The following is a 20,317-nucleotide window of genomic DNA, read 5'->3' on the forward strand; positions in this document are numbered from 1 at the left end:
AAGAACCATAGCGGAATGAGACAGCACTAAGTCTCTGCTCATTAGGAGGAACAGAAGAGAGAAAAGACGGACAAAGAGGCAGGACTGACCACTAGCAAGCAGGGATTTTAAAAGGACACTGACATTGCGGAGAAGATGTAGCCTTCCAAGAACCTCCAGTCGTGTGGTGGTGGTCCAGCCACTGCAGCATCGGCGGTCCGACTGCCATGGGACCACCAACGCCACAAGGAAACCACGTTCCCTGGAGGTGGTGCGGAAGTCCAGAGCCCGCATTATGCTTGGAGGGATGCTGTGCTACCTCCAAGCATATTACTAGTTTCTTCTCCGCCACAGTTTTCATGTTGGTTCCACCACCATGAAAACCATGGCAGAGTGGAAACAAAGGGGGCCGCCTCACATCATGTGAATGCCCACAGGGGGGCACAACATGTGCCCCCCTGTGTTCATTCACACGAGTTCCTGTTTAGCATGGACGTTATAGTCCATACAGTGCAAGAACCTTGTATGGTGTTTCCATTGCGGTGTCTTTTTCAAAGGCACTGCTGCCTATGAAAGAGGCACCTCAGTGGGCCCTGCAGCGGGAACCTCGATGCTGCCAGATCACTTTTAAGTTGTAATCTGGCGGACAGGTAGCAGTGACTCTTAGAGGTGCGGGGGCGCAGTGGTGGCGTGCCAGCCTCCCCATCAAAATTCGTAATTGGGCCTTTTGCTGGTTACCACTCACTCCTACCTTGTCCTCATCAGCTTGCTCCAAAGCCCATTACTTGAATTAAGTTCTGCTGACTCCACCTTGATGACTCCACCTCGGGCCAGAGCTATGAACATCAAAATACAAACAAATTTAGCGCTGTTAAACCTTCCCATTCCTATCGCTAGTGTAGTTCTTGGAACTATGCTGAAAGCTGTGCTCAAGTACTCAAGTATAAAAGAATCGGCCTGATTCATGAAGGTATTTGTGTGCAGTAAAGTTATGTGTGTGGAGTCTCTTCACTTGGGGCAAAGACTCCACCATGAGTGCAGAGACTCCGCACTCGAAACTTTACAACAGATAAGTACCTTTGTGAATCGGGCCCAATAAGTGCTGCTTTACCACCCCAGTCAAGAGTAAGATGGTGGTCATTGGTGGCAGAGAGAAGATCTGTTTCTAGACTGTGCACTGGGTGTATTCCTGATTGCACTGAGTTAAGAAGATGAAACAGGCAACAAGGTGCTAGGCGATATATGTTTGGAACTAAATGATCATTATTAAGTTTCTTCAACATAGAAGCACCAGTGCTTAAGTCGAGTCTGTATTTGCAGGTGGAGCCCATGTAGCACTGAAGCAACTTACTACAATACCACAGGCACAAATAAAAGCAGATCTCTACAAAGCAGTCAAGCCACTGTTTTTTCAGACACCTGACATTTCTTGTCTCTCTGTCTTTTTGCAATATTTAACCAACTAATATTTCCAAACAGCCTCTCATCAGGAAAAGCCAATAATACATTCAATAATTGTGTGCCTCTTAACTAATCGACTATCCAATGAACATCTTTAGACCAGAGTGCATCACAGTGACCTATGGCATGTCTTCAAGGTTCATCTAACCCATTTACCTCTTTATGGAACTTCTCAACAGTCTCAAGGCCAGCAAATGCATACAGGAATGAACAGATGTCTACTTGAAGATCTCTTATGATAGTGACATTGAGTAAACGAAAGGTTGTTTTGGCACCATATTGGAGGGCTACATGCAACTGAGTTATGTGAAACCTAAGTGCATTTCAGTACACAAGAAGTACATCAAAGGCTTGCAGCAGCAGATTCAGACGGCTTAACTCGTCAGCTTAAAATAACTCCGTTTCCATACTACCGCAGGAAGACCACCAAGCCCATAGTGCCTTCCCCGCTAGATTACCATAGTAATCCTTGGTGGGTGGTGCTGCAGCTGTGCCTGGTCCGTAGCTGTTTAACCACCACACCTGTAATACTGCAGGTGGGCCTGCAGTGTTACAGTGATCAGATGGCCTCCTATGGATCGCCGAACTCGTAATGAGGCCCTTACTCTTGAATTGTTCATCTCCTTTTATCTTCTTACATCACCTTCAAGATCTCCTGCTTCTTGAACAAGGCAGTTAAACCCCAACAAGACAACCTATCTGGCAGATAAGATGAAGAACTCCTTTGGCCAACATAACTCACGCACTTAACATTACTAGACATGGACCAAGAAGTGACAGAGGAAGAATATCAGAGGCAAGCCTTCTCATGCTGCAAAATCTGAACATCACACCAAGAGCTACTCCAACAAGTAAGCCTGTACTTGCACCCCTAGTACGATTGGATGCCTTCCTATATCTCTTGTACAGCTCTACTGTTTTAGAAACTAAAGCTGTGCTTGTTAAGTTGATATATTGAGGGGCAAAGTGGTCATGGACTCATGAACCAGACTTTCTACGCTTTCCACAAATACATTGGTGAGACCTTGTTGATTGTGCTTCTGTGGGCATCTGAGCATATGGTGTCTCAAACATATTATTCTCCAACCAGTCATTAGGAACATGCTTTCATTGTTTATCTAACGAACAACTTTAACAAAATATTTGTTGTTTTCTTTCATTTCCCCGCTGTCATATTTCTCACAAGCTGCAGCAACTAATTATACTACGGCAGTGGTATTTAATTGGCGTATTTAAGTAAAAGAAATTGCAAGAGATTTAAACCCTGTTGATCCTATTTTACAGCTGCATAGTGACAGTCATCATTGTACCTGGCAGCACTAATTAAACTGTTTGCTGAAAAATTGTAACAGATTATTTCATCTAATTAAAAACTTGTTCTAACAATACATGAGCCGTTTTATTTTGTGATGCGTACTTGCAGTCAACTGGAAGTATGGTACAACCAGTGGTCGAAGTGGGGGAAAAAAAGTAGGGGAACTGTGGGTGGAGAATTAGGGGGCGGGAATAACCGAAGATTGAATCAGTGGGTGGAGTCAGGGGTGTGGCTATAAATAGCAAAACATACCAATTTTTGGTACGTTTAGCATTTCACTGACCAGTTACAGCTTATAGCGTTATTTAATTCAAACAATGGATAAACATGTTTATTTGAGATTTAATTCAGGAAAAAGCAAACACTCATAGGGAATACAGGTTCATGTAAAGCGTGTGAAATATAAGCAAGAACAACATGTTACCTTAATGCGTTGCTCAGAAATCCATGATTATTTTTTGTCTCAAACATTGAGGTCAAGAATACAGAGCTCCTCCTGTACACATGTGTTAAGCAGGGCTCAGAAGAGAAAAGGACTCTTCAGGAGAATCTAGACTCACGGAAACCCACAAAGGCTTCTTCATAATCATGTCAGCCAGCTAGCCGCTCAATCATAATATGGCAAAAAGAACAACTGGTGGACAGAATGCAGAACAATATCATACATTCACCCCAGTACAGAGATCTAGGCCTAAATCCATTGTTTCTTTGCTCACCTTGCCATTCCAGTTTGGACCCAGCCATATGCAAATCAGTCTTGACGCTGAGCCTCATGGGAACAGCCCAGCCTGAACTGCCAAGCCAGGGTCTCCCTGGACTGGAAACAAGCATCCTAGGACCGGTTTCGAGCTTTCAGCCCTCATCAGCCAGGATAGCTTGATTCCAGTGGCATGGAGAGCTCGGAACCCACGTCTGGGCATACCTGTCCCATTCGGGATGACAAATGCAAAAAGAACAATTGATTCTGGGCTTAAAAATCCATTGTTTTTTGCTCACCACCATTCCTGCCCCGTCACCTCTCCTGCCCCGTCACCTCTCCTGCCCCGTCACCTCTCCTGCCCTGTCACTTTTCCGGCCCGGTCACTTCTACAGCCCGGTCACTACTCCTCTCCTGCCCTGTCACGTCACCTGCCCATCATGTCACCTGCCCGTCACCTGCCCGTCACTTCTTCTGCCCGGTCACTTCTCCTGCCCGTCATTTCTCCTGCCCGGTCACTTCTCCTGGCCTGTTGCCTCTCCTTCCCCATCACTTCTCCTGTCCCATCACTTCTCAAGTCCCGTCACTTCTCCTGTCCCGTCACTTCTCCTGTACCATCACTTCTCCAGTCCCATCACTTCTCCTGTCCCGTCACTTCTCCTGTCCCGTCACTTCTCCTGTCCCATCACTGTCACTTCTCCTGTCCCGCCACTTCTCCTGTCCCGTCACTTCTCCTGTCCCATCACTTCTCCTGTCCCGTCACTTTTCCTGTCCCGTCACTTCTCCTGTCCTGTCACTTTCCTGTCCCGTCACTTCTCCGGTCCCGTCACTTCTCCTGTCCTGTCACTTTTCCTGCGCCGTCACTTCTGCCCTGTCCATTGCTCTGGCCCAATACATTACTCCTGCCCCATTCACTGCTCCTGCCTCATTCACTGCTCATGCCCCGTTCACTGCTCTTGCCCCGTTCACTGCTCCTGCCCCGTTTACTGCTCCTGCCCCGTTCACTGCTCCTGCTCAAGCCTAATCACCACTCCTGTCCCATTACTTCTACTGCTTCATCACTTCTCCTGCCTGTAACCTCTCCTGCCCAGTCACCTTTCCTGCCCCGTCACCTCTCCTGCCCATCACCTCTCCTACTCATCACATCACCTGCCTGTCATGTCACCTGCCCGTCACTTCTTGTGCCCGGCCACCTCTCCTTCCCTGAAGCCTCTCGTGCCCCATTACTTCTCCTGCCCCGTCACTGCTCCTGCCCCGTCACTGCTCCTGCCCCGTTCACTGCTCCTGCCCCATTCACTGCTCCTGCCCCGTTCACTACTCCTGCCCCGTTCACTGCTCCTGCCCCATTCACTACTCCTGCCCCATTCACTGCTCCTGCCCCATTTACTGCTCATGCCCTGTTCACTGCTCCTGCCCTGTTCACTGCTCCTGCCCCATTCACCGCTCCTGTCCTTTCACCGCTCCTGTCCTTTTACTGCTCCCGCCCTGTTACTGCTCTAGCTCATGCCCCATCACCTCTCCTGCCCCATCACCTCTCCTGCCCGTCACCTTCCCTGCCCCATCACCTCACCTGCCTCGTCATCTCTCCTGCCCCGGCATCTCTCCTGCCCCGTCACCTCTACTGCCCAATCACTTCTCCTGCTCCATCACTACTCCTGCCCCATCACTTCCCCTGCCCCATCACTTCTCCTGCCCAGTTACCTCTCCTGCCCAGTCACCTGTCCTTTCCTGTTGCCTCTCCTGCCCCTGGCCTCTCACTTTTCCTTCCTCGTCACATTTCCCACCCCGGCACTTTTCCTGCCCGTTCACTGCTCCTGCCCGTTCACTGCTCCTGTCCGGTCAGCACTCCTGCCCGATCACCGCTCCAGCCCCATAACTTCTTCTGCCCCATCACTTCTCTCCCATCACTTCTCCTGCCCCGTTCACTGTTCTTATCCATTCACTGCCCCTATCCGTACACTGCTCCTGCCGGTTACCGCTCCTGCCCATGCCTAATCACTGCTCCTGCCCCTTCACTTCTCCTGCCCCATCACTTCTCCTGCCCCGTCACTTCTCCTGCCTCGTCACCTCTCCTTTCCCGTCACCTCTCCTGCCCCGTCACCTCTCCTGCCCCGTCACCTCTCCTGCCCCGTCACTTCTCCAGCCAGGTCACTACTCCTCTCCTGCCCTGTCACGTCACCTCCCCGTCATGTCACCTGCCTGTCACTTCTTCTGCCCGGTCACTTCTCCTGCCCGGTCACTTCTCCTGCCCTGTTGCCTCTCCTCCCCCATAACTTCTCCTGTCCCATCACTTCTCCTGCCCCATTCACTGCTCTTATCCGTTCACTGCCCCTATCCGTACACTCAACAAAGCAGGCAGCATATAGAGCAGGTCGAGGAAACACCTCAGCCAATGCATCCGATCGGTGCTGCAGCCCCGCAGCCCCGCAGCCCCACAGGAGGGTGGGAGACACGGCACAGCCCACCGCAGGTGCTGTCTCCCTCAATGTACCTCTAGCACCGGAGGATGCCAGGGTATCCACCGCAGCTCAGTAGCGCCGCCGAGTCTATCCGCAGCAGGTGAAGAGGCTCCACTCCACTGCCTCCAGGACGCGGCACAGGGAGTAACACCCACAGCCAGCAACCAGTCGAGGTCTGCTCGGGAACACCCACCACGCAAGTGCAAGGGCTGCCAGGCCACGAATTACTGCCGGGTTCGGGAAGTCATTACAAAAAGGGGGTGGTGATGGACAGAGTATCTGAGTTAATCAGAACACTCCTACCCAGTCAACAGATCAGGGCTTGATCCATCACCGTTTTTTAGCTCACTGCACCATCCCAGTTCAGAACCTGGCTATATGCAAATTAGTCTGTCCCTGGCCCAGTGCATCATGGGAACAGGGCAGACCAAACTATCAAGCCAATTCTTCACTGGAAAGGAAACAAGCTTCCGCGGACCGGTTTCTGGCATTACAGCCGTCTTCGGCCCGGCTTGCTTGATCAAGCCCTGATCTTTGGAATGGGTAAGAGTGGTCTGCTTAATTCAGACACTCTGTTCATCACTGTAGTACATACTAAGTTGTCATAAGTACATACTAAGTTGTCATAAGTTGGCTTTCTAGTCTTCATAAGAATATCTGTACCTGATGTTCCATATTCCATGTTCCTTCTGTGTTTGTCTGGTGAGTTCTACACTTTGGCAGTTAACTGGTTGCTGCTGCGGTGGAGGGTCTGCTCTTACTCTACCTCTTAACTTCTACAATAAAGAATCCTACTACCAACAACTACAGTCTCAGGACGTCTTTACTACAATATTTTGGCGACGTGTTATAGAACCCATGGACCCTCGCTACTAAGAGCAGACCCAAATGAGATGATTCTCGCTTTGGGGTTACTACGCCACTACAGTACTGCCAGGAAGACGCGCTGCACTCACGGAGGACTTTCAGAAGCAGTCGGCAAGTTTTTCACTTTATTACCTTGCCCTTCACCTTCTCTGTGCTCTGCCGTCTTTCCTCTGCCTGCTTCCTGCTCCGCTCCCTGCCTCTCTCCGACTGATGACGTCTTGGAATGCTGAGGGGGAGTTGGTGATTGCGCTTGTGACGTCTGCCGGCTTATAGTCTTCGCGCTCCCAGTCCTGCGCTTGAAGACGAGCTCAATCGCGCACACACGCATTTGACGCACTCGACGCTAGTGAAGCCACGTCTCACGTCACCACGCTCTTGGAGGCCATTTTCTTTGTTGCTGTAGTTACCGACTCATCTCCAGCGATGCAACGACGATGCGCACGTCTTTTGCGCATCTTTCTCAAGTAAACTTTGAATTTAATTACCAGTATTAGCGACATTTAACAAAACGCTCATCTGCTGTGGTTGGTTATAATTTTTACACATTTGATTCTCTCACAACCATCTCTGACTGACATTGTTAAATCTTTACTTCAAACAACTCGATATCTACTAGACTTCATTGACACATTTTTTACATCAGCCATGTCTGAACAAGTGACTTTGCAGAGTGGCAATGTTGTTCTTCCTCCCAGTTTTCTTCCCATTCCAGGCCAGCCCAGTATATCATGGGAAGATTGGTTTCCCATGTTCGAGAATTACCTGGATGCTCTGGATGCGCAAGAATACTCTGCCAAAAGAAAAAAAGCACTTCTTCTGAGTTCACTTGGTAAAGAAGGCCAGCGTGTTTTCAGGTTTTTGCCGCAAGCACTCCAAGCTGGTTCTCAAGTTGCTTTAGATGAGTATAAAGAGGCGGTTTCCCGTCTTGAAGTCAGATATGCTAAGGAGGAAAACCTCGTAATGAATAGATATAAATTTTACACCAAAAGTCAGAGAATGGGTGAGACTATTGATGATTTTGTTTCCAGGTTGCTTGAGATGTCCGTCAAGTGTAAATTTGGAAATATGACCGATGAACTGATTAGAGATCAGCTCATTGTACAGTGTAATAACAAAAAGATACAAGAGCGTTTATGGGCAGCAAAGAACCCTAACCTTCAAACAGCAATTGACTTGGCAAAAGTTGTTGAGCAATCTGAAGGGTGTATGAAGGAGTTGAAAAAAAGTACAATGTCAAGCGATGTTAGTGAAGTGTCTTGTCATTCACATTTATTCTCCTCTCAGGAAGATAATGACCAAGACGATATTGCCCTCATCAAACAGAAGAAGTTTTTCAACAGGAAAACAGTTAATGTCAAGAGTCAAAATGCTGTTAGGTCTATTACTCCTAGACAATGCTTAAGATGTGGTAGTTTAGCACATACTTCTGACTCAAAATTTTGTTTTGCAGCTAAACAAGAGTGCATGAAGTGTGGCAAGTTGGGGCACTATGCTCGCGTGTGCAGGGGTAAAGCACGTTCATCTGTATCATATGTAAGCGATATTTCTCAAGTCAAAGATGATAAAGATAACATTTTGGTTGTTGGTGATGATAATGACCTTCAATATGAAGAGCTCAAACGAAAAAACAGACCTAAAGCACTTTTTATTATAGATGGTAAAGATGTTTATTTAATGGTGGACACTGGTTCACGTTACACAATCATTCCCAACTCGTTATATGTCAACTTGTGGGGAATAAGTCCACTTCTTCCCAGAGATATTTCACCAGGTGGGTATCAGGGTGAACCTCTGAACATCTTAGGCTATTTTGAGGCCAACATTAAGTTTTGTACGAGACAAATCTTTGGTAAGGTCTATGTCTCAGAGTCAGGTCCTGCTATTCTTGGTTGGATACACCAATACGACCTCTCTATTATTGTTAATCCACGTGCTGATCCCCAGGTCATGGTAGTAGAGGACACAGAGTTACTCTCTTTACTCTCTAGCTTTAAAAACGTTTTTGGAGAGAGCTTAGGCCGTCTTAAGGGCTACTCACATAAAATCATACTTAAACCCAACTCGATTCCAGTCCAGCACAAAGTGAGACGCATCCCCATTGTTATTAGAGATGAAGTCAAGGTCCTTCTTGATGACATGTTGACGTCTGGTGTCATTGAGCCAGTTGAGGCTTCTCCTTGGGTTTCGCCCATTGTCGTCACTAAGAAATCGGATGGCAAGCTCCGTTTCTGTGTCGACCTTAGGTCTCTTAATCATTGTGTTGTAGCAGATACCTTCCCTCTTCCTAACATAGCAGAATTAGTCACTACCCTTAATGGTGCCAAATTTTTCTCCAAATTAGACCTCAGGAGTGCGTATCACCAGATTGATTTGCACAAGGACTCCAAAAGTTTAACGGCCTTCATCACACCTTGGGGTACTTATCAATTTACTCGTCTGCCATTTGGTCTCAAGTCAGCAGCGAGCGTCTTCCAACGTATGGTTTCTGGCATCTTTGAAGGAGTGTCCAGAGTAGTCTACTTTCAGGACGACATCCTGATTTATGGTCTTACTGAATGCCAACACAATTCCACACTCAAAGTTGTACTAGAAATATTGTCCAATGCTGGTCTTACCCTGCGCAAAGATAAGTGCTTGTTTGGAGTAGATCAAGTAGACTATTTAGGCTACACTATCACCTCCTCTGGTATCAAACCCAAGAAAGACTTATGTGAGGCAATTCGCTCTGCACCCCCTCCATGTGACAAAGATCAGTTGCGTTCCTTCATGGGGCTAATAGAGTATTATTCGAAGTTCGTCAAGAACTTTTCCGATAAAACTGTGTGCATAAGATCTTTGTTAAAACGGGGTACGAGTTTCACATGGACAGTTGAACAACAAAAATGCTTTGAAAATATCAAAAATGAGATTTGTGATGCTAAAATGTTGTCTTCCTTTGATATTCACAATAAGTCAATTGTTACCGTGGATGCCAGTGCACACGGTTTGGGTGCCATGTTGTCACAAATGAAAGGAGCGACAGAACTCACCGTCGCTTTTGCCTCTAGGACCCTCACTGACACGGAAAAAAATTATTCTGTTATAGAGAGGGAGGCACTAGCTGCGTCTTGGGCTGTTGAATATTTCCGCACATATTTGTGGGGCATGAAGTTTATATTGAGGTCCGATCATAAACCCCTCATCAAAGTTCTCTCTCCTGGTGGAGCGGGAAAAGGTTCAGCTCGGCTCATGAAACTAGCAGCCAGGTTACAAGAATTCCAGTACTCCATGGAATACATTCCTGGTTGGAGGAATGTCCTGGCAGACTGCCTTTCGAGGCTATCCTTAGATTGGCGTTCTTCTCACAATTCTGAGGTGTCACTGGATTTGGATGATGTTGCTGTGGCCTCAGTTGAGGATGCAGTCTTTGTGGGTGAAGGCGTTTTTTCGTCTAGTGATTGGTCTAAGGAAATGTCTGTTGATACTACTCTTCAGGAAGTCATCAAACTTGTCAGATTGGGGTCCAGGCGCGAGAGTGCTGTCTCCGTCTCTGTCAGACCGTATGTTAAAGTTCTAGATGATCTTTCAGTTGTGGGTGACATACTTTTTAAAGGGGAGAAATTCATACCACCATTTGGGTTGAGGTCTAAGTTGTTGGCTTTGGCCCATGAGGGGCATATGGGTCAGACCCTTACTCAAAGACACATTAAGGACCACTTCTGGTGGCCAGGCGTGGATTCCCAGGTGGTTGATTGGATTGAAAATTGTACTTTATGCAGAGAAGGAGAAAAAAGGTTGAAAACTGGTCCTAAGGTTGTTCCTGGTGCACACATTCTAAGTCCCAATTTACCCTGGCATACCATATCCCTTGACTTCATCGGTCCCATGGGTGAATTAGGTGAATCTGACAGGTTTGCTGTTGTGGTTGTGGATGTCTTCACTAGATGGTTAGTGGTTCATTTCACCAGCGACATCACTACACCCAGTACTATTAGATTTTTGGGTAATCTTTTCAAGGATGAAGGGTTGCCTTCTGTCATAATTACAGATAATGGTCCGCAACTCACGTCCAATGATATGCAAGTTTTTTTGAAAGGGTGTGGTATTTCACATCATCGTACGTCCTTGTACAACCCCCAGGGCAATGCTGTCTGTGAGAGGGCGAATAAAGTGGTCAAGGGCATCATTCAGATGGCTTCCAGTGGTGGGCACATTGTCAGGAAAATGGTGAATGAAATGTTGTGGGCCGACCGCACCACTCCCTTAGCTAGCGGAGATTTGTCCCCTTTTCAGCTGATGAGAGGACGTGATCCTGGATTGAAGTTGTTTCCATCTTGGATGAAGAGTGTTGTCACTTTGCAGTCTCAGGGTAATGTTTTGGATAGTAAGGAAACCAAGGTTGATACACTTACTTCCCAGTCGGTGTCTTCACCTTCTTTTTATGTAGGTGATTTAGTCAAGATCAAGTTGGGGAGGTTACAGAAAGGTCTGTCAAAATTCAAGGGGCCTTTTAAGGTCAAGAAAGTTCTTAACCATTGTGTCATTCTTAATAATGGAGAATGTTGGAATTTCAGGAGAGTCGCTCTCTATAAGAGGGAGAAGTTTTGTGTTTCTCCGTCTCCTTTGCCTTGTGATGATTCCACGTCTCATTTTTCAGTTTCTAGTGATTGTTCTACGAGTGGCTACTTGTTGGCAGATGAATTACCTTCTAGCTCTATTATTCCAGCCGGAGTTGATAATTCAGGGGGTGGTGATGCTCCAGTTTCTTCACAGGCTCTTCGTTCTGTCCAGGGTGATTCCACTTGCACTCGTTCACTGAGGTCTAGGAGGCCTCCTACTTATTTGCAAGATTTTGTTTGTTAAGTTTTTTTTTAATTTTTGTAAGTTTACTTTATCAGTTTTTTTTTTCCTCTCAAACAACAGAAAGGGAGAAGATGTGTAGTACATACTAAGTTGTCATAAGTACATACTAAGTTGTCATAAGTTGGCTTTCTAGTCTTCATAAGAATATCTGTACCTGATGTTCCATATTCCATGTTCCTTCTGTGTTTGTCTGGTGGGTTCTACACTTTGGCAGTTAACTGGTTGCTGCTGCGGTGGAGGGTCCGCTCTTACTCTACCTCTTAACTTCTACAATAAAGAATCCTACTACCAACAACTACAGTCTCAGGACGTCTTTACTACAATCACCACCCCCTTTTCGGGTTCGGGAAGTCACCACATCACCAAGGCGAGTCGCAAGCAAAGTTTCAGGTTCCGCTCGTCTAGCGGATCTCAACCCACGAAGTGTGTTAAGTGGGAGCCAAAAAGATGACAGGATAATCGCCGGATCAATGAGGGCTTAGGGGAGCCCGTGTAGAGCACGCCCACCATGACGAACGGCTTGGCCACGCCCCTGACATCACGATATTCTTGACACAACATTTATGTATCACAATACATTTTATTCAATATTTTGTCCAAACTTCAGCTGAACTGCATAGTTGCAGTTGAATTATAATTTAAGACTTTTCAAAGTTTGCAGAATTCACCTTCTAGCTACATATCCTCCTAATTATGTAGTGTATTATTACATGATACCAGTTCTGGTATATGGTGAGTCAAACAGCATATGGCATCCGGTTACTAGGTTATTCTGATATTTTACAGGGCCACTAGCCGCCGGATTTCCTCTTGAAAGTGTTTGCTAGTTTGTGCTAAAGGTTTGATGACTAAATTAAATGCTTTCTGTTTTTGCTCATTATTAAATTTGAATTTATATATCAATACCACAGTCATGCTTCAAACATAAAAATACCGAACCACATGCATTCTTTTGATTGATTAATGAGAATATTCAGAGTGAGTTTGATACGTGGTATTATATTAGAATGTTCACCAAATCAAAGCCATACCATATGGTGAATTTGTAAGAGCCAGAAGGAACTGTAGTGAGGAGTCAGAATTTCAAAACTGTATCACTGACATGAAAAACAGATTTAAGAAAAGAGGTTTCCTACACACTATCAAACGAGCAGACAACAGAATCACTCACATCTAAAGGTTTGACACACTTAGAACCAAACTCCAAACACGATCTGACAGTGAGAAAGTTCGCCTGATCACAGATTTCAATGGTCTCAGTCACACCCTTAGGAGGAGCCTTATCAAACACTGGGGTGTCTTGCAGTCAGATGAGACACTGAACAAACACATAACAGCCCGTTCACAAATCATCTTTAGACGGGGCAGGACCTTACGCACCAGACTCAGTCCCACGTCAGAAAAACTTTTCCTCAAAGCTAACTCCACGCACCGTGGGATTCTACAAATGTGGAAGCTGTGGAGTCTGAAGATGGGCCAAACATGGGACAAAATCTTTCGCCAGTCATGACAAAAGAACCTATGACATCAGATCAAATATCAATTGTACAACTAGATTTGTAATCTATGTAATCGAATGCGCATGTATGAAACAATACATAGGGAGCACGATCAGACCTCTTAAGTACAGGATTGAAGAACATACCAGGGCCTTACACCAACAAGATGCCAAAAACCCTTTAGCATTACATGCAGCAGTGTGCCCCTCCAAGGTCCGCACAAAAGTTTCACCTTTTATGGTATCGAAGTTATTGAACCAAGCTTACATGGGGGCAATAGGGAGCTCAAACTAAGACGGACAGAAGCAACTTGGATCATGCGCATGCACACCGTGGGACATGGATTAATTAGCAACCATGAGATGCAGTACTTTTTGGGGGATTAGGATTGAGATTGAGAGAATTCATTTGATGGTTGTGTTGCATCCTACTGTGCTGTAAAACATGAATACCCTAATCTTGTCATTATTGGGTCATAAATGATGTATTGTATTGTATTGTATTGTAATTGCATTTATATAGCGCTTACTACCCCTGACGAGGCGTCGAAGCGCTTTTTCGGCGGGTAGCACGCTACTCCGGGTCTCACAGAAGTTTAGTGTTGAATTAGTATAGTGAAAAATGCAAGTACATTTTAAGTGGTGGATAGGTTAGTCAGTTATTTGGATTTGGAATGATAGCAGAAGGATAAAGTAGGACAAAGGTTTGTATTTATTTATCGCTCGCTTGTTGACGCATGCTATTCAGGGAGCCTATAAAGGATTAGTGGTGAATTAATATGGTGAAATATGAGGTAATTTCAGTGGTGGATATTAGTCTGTTACTTGGAGTGAGAAGGATAACGGATGGATAAAAGGTGAAGAAAGATTTGCATTCATATAGCACTTGTTACCCCTGATGGGTGTTGAAGCGCTTTTCTGGCGAGTAGCACGCCACTCCGGAACCCATAAAGGATTACTGTTGAAAATTAGTATAGTATAAATATGAAGTAATTTGAGTAGTAGATATGTTATTCAGTTATTTGGGCAGTATATTAGTAAAGTTGAATATGGAATATGGAATTTGAGAAGTGAAACATGTTAGTCTGTTCATTTTGATTGAAAAAGGATAGTGGAGGGATAAAAGAGTGAAGGATTTTTTTTTCTTTTGTTTTAGGTTTTAGCAGTAGGAAGAGGCTTTTGGATTAGTAAAAAGGAGTTTTGGAGGGAAGGAGTCAGAGGGGAGAGTTTAGAAAGGTTTGTTTTAGGGGATTGATGTAGTAAAAGAGGTGTCAGATGATGCAAGGAGGGGTAGAGCAGGAGAGAGTCTAGAAAAGGTTATTTTGCCAATCATAGTAGTGGTATGGGGTTTGGGATGAATGAGAGAGTAGATGTAGAGGATATATTGATAGATCTATAGGATGAGAGATAGGGTAGTGCATTAGAAGGAGTAGTAGAAAGAAGTTTGAGATGAGTCAGAATGTTGGGCTAGAAGATATATTGAGCGAAGTATAGGCTGAGAAATAGGTTAGTGCGTTGAAAATGCTACATTAGAAGAAAGTGATAAATATATAGATCGATAAGTACATTGAAGGTATATAAATACATAAAAGAAGTGAGTGTCTTGCTCTGTTTGTGGTTGAGGATGGTGTGGGCTGGGTATTGTTAAATGAGAAAAAGGGCAGCATTTCTGGCCCTAGTCCCGACCAGTCTCGAACAGGCCCAAACAGGCAACTACCCTTGTCCTCTCCACCCTTAACAGACCCAAACAGGCAACTACCCTTGTCCTCTCCACCCTTAACAGGCCCAAACAGGCAACTACCCTTGTCCTCTCCACCCTTAGCCTCGACGCCTGGGCTGAGACGCCCTAAGCCTGGCCTTTTTTGTAGCCCTAGTAATCAGGTGACACCTTCAGCCAATGGGAACCCTAGCCCTAACAATATCCAATCACAACACTAGCCCTAACATCTAGAACCAATAGGAGACCAGGACCTTACTGCCAACCTTAGCCCTTGTCCAAGCACCCAATCAGTTCAAAAACCCTGATCTCTACGTCCAATAAAGGCCTTAGCCCTACCACTAGTCCCAACCCAAGTCCAAGCAGCCAATGGTACAGGTAGCCCTAGTCCCTACTTCCAAAAAAAACCTAACCCTACTCTTAGTCCCACAACTGGTCCAACAACCAATCACACCAGAAGCCCTAAATAGCTACTTCCAATTAAAGGTCTAACCCTAGCCCTAGTCCCACACTACTCCCAACAACCAATAACATGGGAAGCCCTAGTCCCTACTTCCAATAGAAATCCTAACCCTAGCCCTAGTCCCAACCCTGCAATGAATGAATCACAAAACGAGAAACCAATAAGAACCCTCAAATACCCAACCAATGAGGACATTAACCCTAACCCAATAGAAACACCAGATACAACCACCAATCAGTGTACACGAGTGCCAACCACGAGGACACCATATAAGGTCCCAGCAACCTCAGACAAGGTTTGCTGGCCAGGGAGTTGGAAGCTGCCTGCTCCTGTTCAGAATCTCCTAGGAGACAGACAGGCTCAATCCACAACTTTGGACTTCAGCAGGTAAAGGCTTCACTAACTCGAAATCTAACAATACTGTTTGAATAAAGCTTTACTCCCCCCGCTGGCCAAAAAACTAACTGCACAGGACCCAGTAAATACAGAAAGTGAAAATCGTTTTTTAAACAACTTTTTCTTGGGAAGAGACAGCACTAGTCTGTCTCCTTACCACTTCCTGGATTCTTCTCACTGCAATCTGGGGCACATGTAGGCTGCAACTCACAAGATGGAGGAGAATGATTTGGGGTGCACCCAGCAAGGCCTTAAGGGGCCTGGGCAGGTGTGAGAGGAGGGCTCAGACTTTCCTGGTAGCTGAATAGCCAATGGTCTTCTGGCTTGGGGGTGGGGTCTGGGCAGCTGCTTGATCCTGTTCAGAATCTCCTGGGAGACAGACAGGCTCAATCCACAACTTTGGACTTCAGCAGGTAAAGGCTTCACTAATTCGAAATGTAGCAATACTGTTTGAATAAAGCTTTACTCCCCCTGCTGGCTAAAAAACAAACTGCACAGGACCCAGTAAATACAGTTTGAACAGCTCACAGAAGCACCCTCTGATGTAGAAAATCCTTGTTGCTGGGGGGGGGGGCAGGGGGGCTCACCTCACTGGCTTATGAACACAATATGGAGGCTGGGGGTGCACTGTTTGAGCACACAGGCCTAAGCACAGAGCAAGGGAGAAATTTGGAGGGAAAACAGATTTGTCACCAAGGAATGAGAGGGACAAACTACAGAGGTTGGACTGCAGATCCCACAAATCAACAAACTAAATGAAGGCAATCATGGGCAGGGAAAAACCACACATTTAAAACACAACACAGGTGATAAAATATGCGAATATAGGCAGGCTAAAACTACTATTTTTAACTGTAACAACCACAGGCATAGACAGTAAACACAGAAAGTGAAAATCGTTTTTTAAACAACTTTTTGTCTTGGGAAGAGACAGCACTAGTCTGTCTCCTTACCACTTCCTGGACTTTTCTCACTGCAATCTGGGGAACATGTAGGCTGCAACTCCTCATCCTTCACGTTGCGCCTTTTGTTGAAGTGATCCGTATATGTTTTCTGAGCTCTTTCCAAATTGTAGTGCACCACGGCGGGTGACCATTTGCTCTTAACAGTGCGTTCTTTCCAAGCAATATTGTCTTTCGTGAAAGGTTCTCGCCCTCTTAGGATTTTGAAGGGGCTGTATCCTGTGCTGGTTGGGGTGATCCTGTATGCCCATATCGTGCTTTTCAATTCTTTTCCCAGTTTTGTCCTGCCCCAATTGCTGATTGTATGGAGCCCATAATAACCCTATTGAAGCTTTCGGCCAATCCTTTACTGCCAGGGTGATATATTGCCGTGTGTCTGATCTTGATGCCATTCCTTTCCATATAGGTTTTCCATTTTTCCGACATAAACTGCGGTCCTATGTTTCGCTTAGAATGGAACGTGGGATCCCTTCCCACAGGAACGTGGCGGTAATGAATTTAAGTACCCTCTCCGTGTCCTTGACCTCTTGCATGTCGATTTCCGGCCACTTGGAATATCTGTCCACAAGCACCGTCACATACTTAGGGACCCCTTGTGCATTCAGCACTGGACCGAGGATGTCTATCGACAACTCCTCCCATGGATTAGAAGGGTTGTCAAACCTACCCAAGGGTGGGTGCATCATGCTTTGAGATTTGTCTGCGTTTTGGCACTGCGCGCATTCTTGAACATGTCTTTCTATCTTGTTGTCCATTGCCGGCCACCAGTACGTTTGTTTTGCCCTTTGCTTTGTTTTAACAATACCTAGGTGCCCTTCATGCAATATGGCTAAAAGGTGCGGCACCAAGGAATCGGGGGGAATTACTTTATCTCCTCTCTGCAGGAAGATCCCTTGGTTCCCTATGGACAACTCGTCTCTCACTTTGAAGAACTTTCTGTGTTCCGCCTTCAAGTGCCTCTTTTCCGGCCATCTTTGTAGTAGGAATTGCTTGACTTTTGCGATTTCCAGATCATTCTCATACGCCTCTATCCACTCCTGCGCACTTATTACCATTTCATGATCTTCCATATAGGCCACGCTGATTTCTTCTTCCTCAGGGCAGTAGGAAGCTTCCTTCATGGCCGAGGCTCGGCTGAGGTAGTCTGCCACTTTTTTTCTCGTTCCCGGGATGTATTCCACATCGTACCTGTAGTCCAACAATTTCAGGGTCATCTTTGCTATGCGCGGGGTTGCACTTGCGTGTCCGCTTGAGGTTAGTACCTTGACTAGTTTGTGCTCCATCCCGAGCCTGAATCTTGTTCCCCAAATGAACTGACGAAATTTGTCCATGGCCCATACAGTTGCCAACATCTCCTTTTCTATGACACTGTACTTCTGCTCTGTCGGCGACAGTGACCTGGATGCAAAGCTAACGGTGGACACTTCTCCCTCCTGCGTTTCCTGCATTAGGACTACACCCAGGCCCTTTTCGCTCGCATCTGTCGTCAGGATGGATCTTGATTGATGATCAAACCCGTGTAAGTGAACAGCTGTTACTATATCTGCTTTGATTCTTAGAAATTCCTCCTGTGTTTCCTCCGTCCACACGAAGGATGTCTTGTCTCGGAGGAGTTGGCGCAGGTGGTCCTCTTTGTGGCGAAGTGTGGAACAATTTTACTATAAAATTCAGCCATTCCTAGGAACGAGCGAACCTTATCCTTGCTCTTCGAGGTGGTGCATTACTTATGGCTTTTGCATTGGCATGTTTGGGCGTGACGCCCTGATCGCTTATCTCCTTGGCCCAGGTAGGTGACGGACATCATCCCAATTCAGAATTTTTCCAATTCCACTGTGAGTCCGTTGGTTTCCAAGACTTTCAACACTGTGGACAGTTTCGTATCATGGTCTGCCTTATTCTTGCCCATTATCAAGATGTCGTCTTGAAAATACTGTACGCCTTCAATGTTCTTGAACAGTTTGTGCATCAGTTTCTGAAACACGGCGGCCGCCGACGCTAGACCAAAAGGCATCCTGCGGAATTGGTAACAACCAAACGGGGTTATGAATGATGTGAGCTTCCCGCTTTTGGGATGCAAGGTTATTTGATGGTAAGCCGGCGCGAGGTCGATGGTGGAAAGCCATTTCACTCCCTTCGTCTTCTCCAGCTTTTTGTCTATCCTTGGAAGAGGGAACCTTTCCACTATAATGTTCTTGTTCAATTCTCTCAGGTCCACACACAGGCGGACCTTGCCATTGGGTTTCGTCGCCACCACCAGCGGCGCCAGCCACTCCGCACTATCTATCGGCTCATTGATGCCATTGTCCTCTAGCCTCTGTAGCTCTGCTTGTACCGTTTCCGGTTCCTTACTTTTAGGCACACCGGCTTGGCATCGGTTATAAGGTTAATCTTGTGCGCGAACTTCGTCAATTTACTCACCTTGCCACCTAACACTGTGGGATAGTCCTCTTTCATTCTAGCGATGTCCGGTGGTTGTTCAGGACTGGTCATCAGGACTTTTGTGGTACCACCTGGATTCAGTTGTATGCCAAGATTGCCTTGGTCCATCCATCCCAGTACTGAAGGGCCTTTTTCTGCCACATATAGCTTGCACTCAACACTGCGATCTTTGAATTCAAACCTCAGTGTTCGATATCCCACCATGGGAATGGGTTCTCCCGTGAACGTGATGGGTCGAATGTCCGGTGGTTCCAGGTGAGGTCCCGGGTGCTGTCTGAAACACTCTTCCCATACTTTGTGTTGTATTATGGTGTAGGGGGATCCTGAGTCCGCCACCATATTTACTTGAACACCTCCAATGAGCAAGTCACCCTGTGGTTTCTTGGAGCGGTTGCAGTCAATGCCCAGTATGTGTTCCTCAACGCACAGCACATTATCTTCATCTTCTTCCACTTCCCCTTTCGCGTCTGACTCCTGCGCAATGTACTTGACCGCAGGTCTTCCCTGCTTGCGGTGGCACACCTTCTTGTAGTGACCCATGATTCCGCAGTACATGCATTTGGCGCGGAACGCTGGAGAACACTTGTCTTGGGACGCGTGTGCTGGGCTGCTGCACCTATAGCACGCGTTCTTTCCATCCTTCATGGACTTCTTCATCAGCAATGACTTAGGCATCCATTTGGTCTGTGCTCTTGTGTCTCCCGCCTCAGTCTTGCCTCTGTCTCGAGAGTTGGCTTCTGAGATCTTCTTGACCATGGGTCTAGCGGTGGTCTCCCTTTTTGCTGCCTTTGCGCACCTCTTGGATAATTCTGCTTTCTTCACCATAGCAATGACTTTCTTCAGTGACGCGTCCCCAGTTACCCACAGCTTGTCCTGGATCACCAAATTCTTGGTGTGCATGACTATTTGGTCCTTAATGAATTTGTTGTGCAATGCGCCGAACTTACAAGTGATGGCTAGTTTCTTTAGTGCAGCTATATATTCGTCTATGGACTCCCCCAAGGCTTGTTTCCTTTGTTGAAAGTTGTACCTGTCTATGGACTTGCACACCGCCGGTCTGTAATGGTTGTTAAAGTCCTCTATCGCGTGTTGAAACACATCGTCGTCATCTGCTTGTCGTGGAGTGGTGACTAGGTTCTGGAAGACTCTTAGACCTTCAGGTCCAAAGTTGTGGAGTAGTATTCTCCTCCTTCTCTTGCTGGGAAATGCTTCCCCATTCTCA

This window comes from Lissotriton helveticus, chromosome 4_2 (assembly GCF_964261635.1).
Source record: "Lissotriton helveticus chromosome 4_2, aLisHel1.1, whole genome shotgun sequence".
NCBI classification, from domain to species: domain Eukaryota; kingdom Metazoa; phylum Chordata; class Amphibia; order Caudata; family Salamandridae; genus Lissotriton; species Lissotriton helveticus.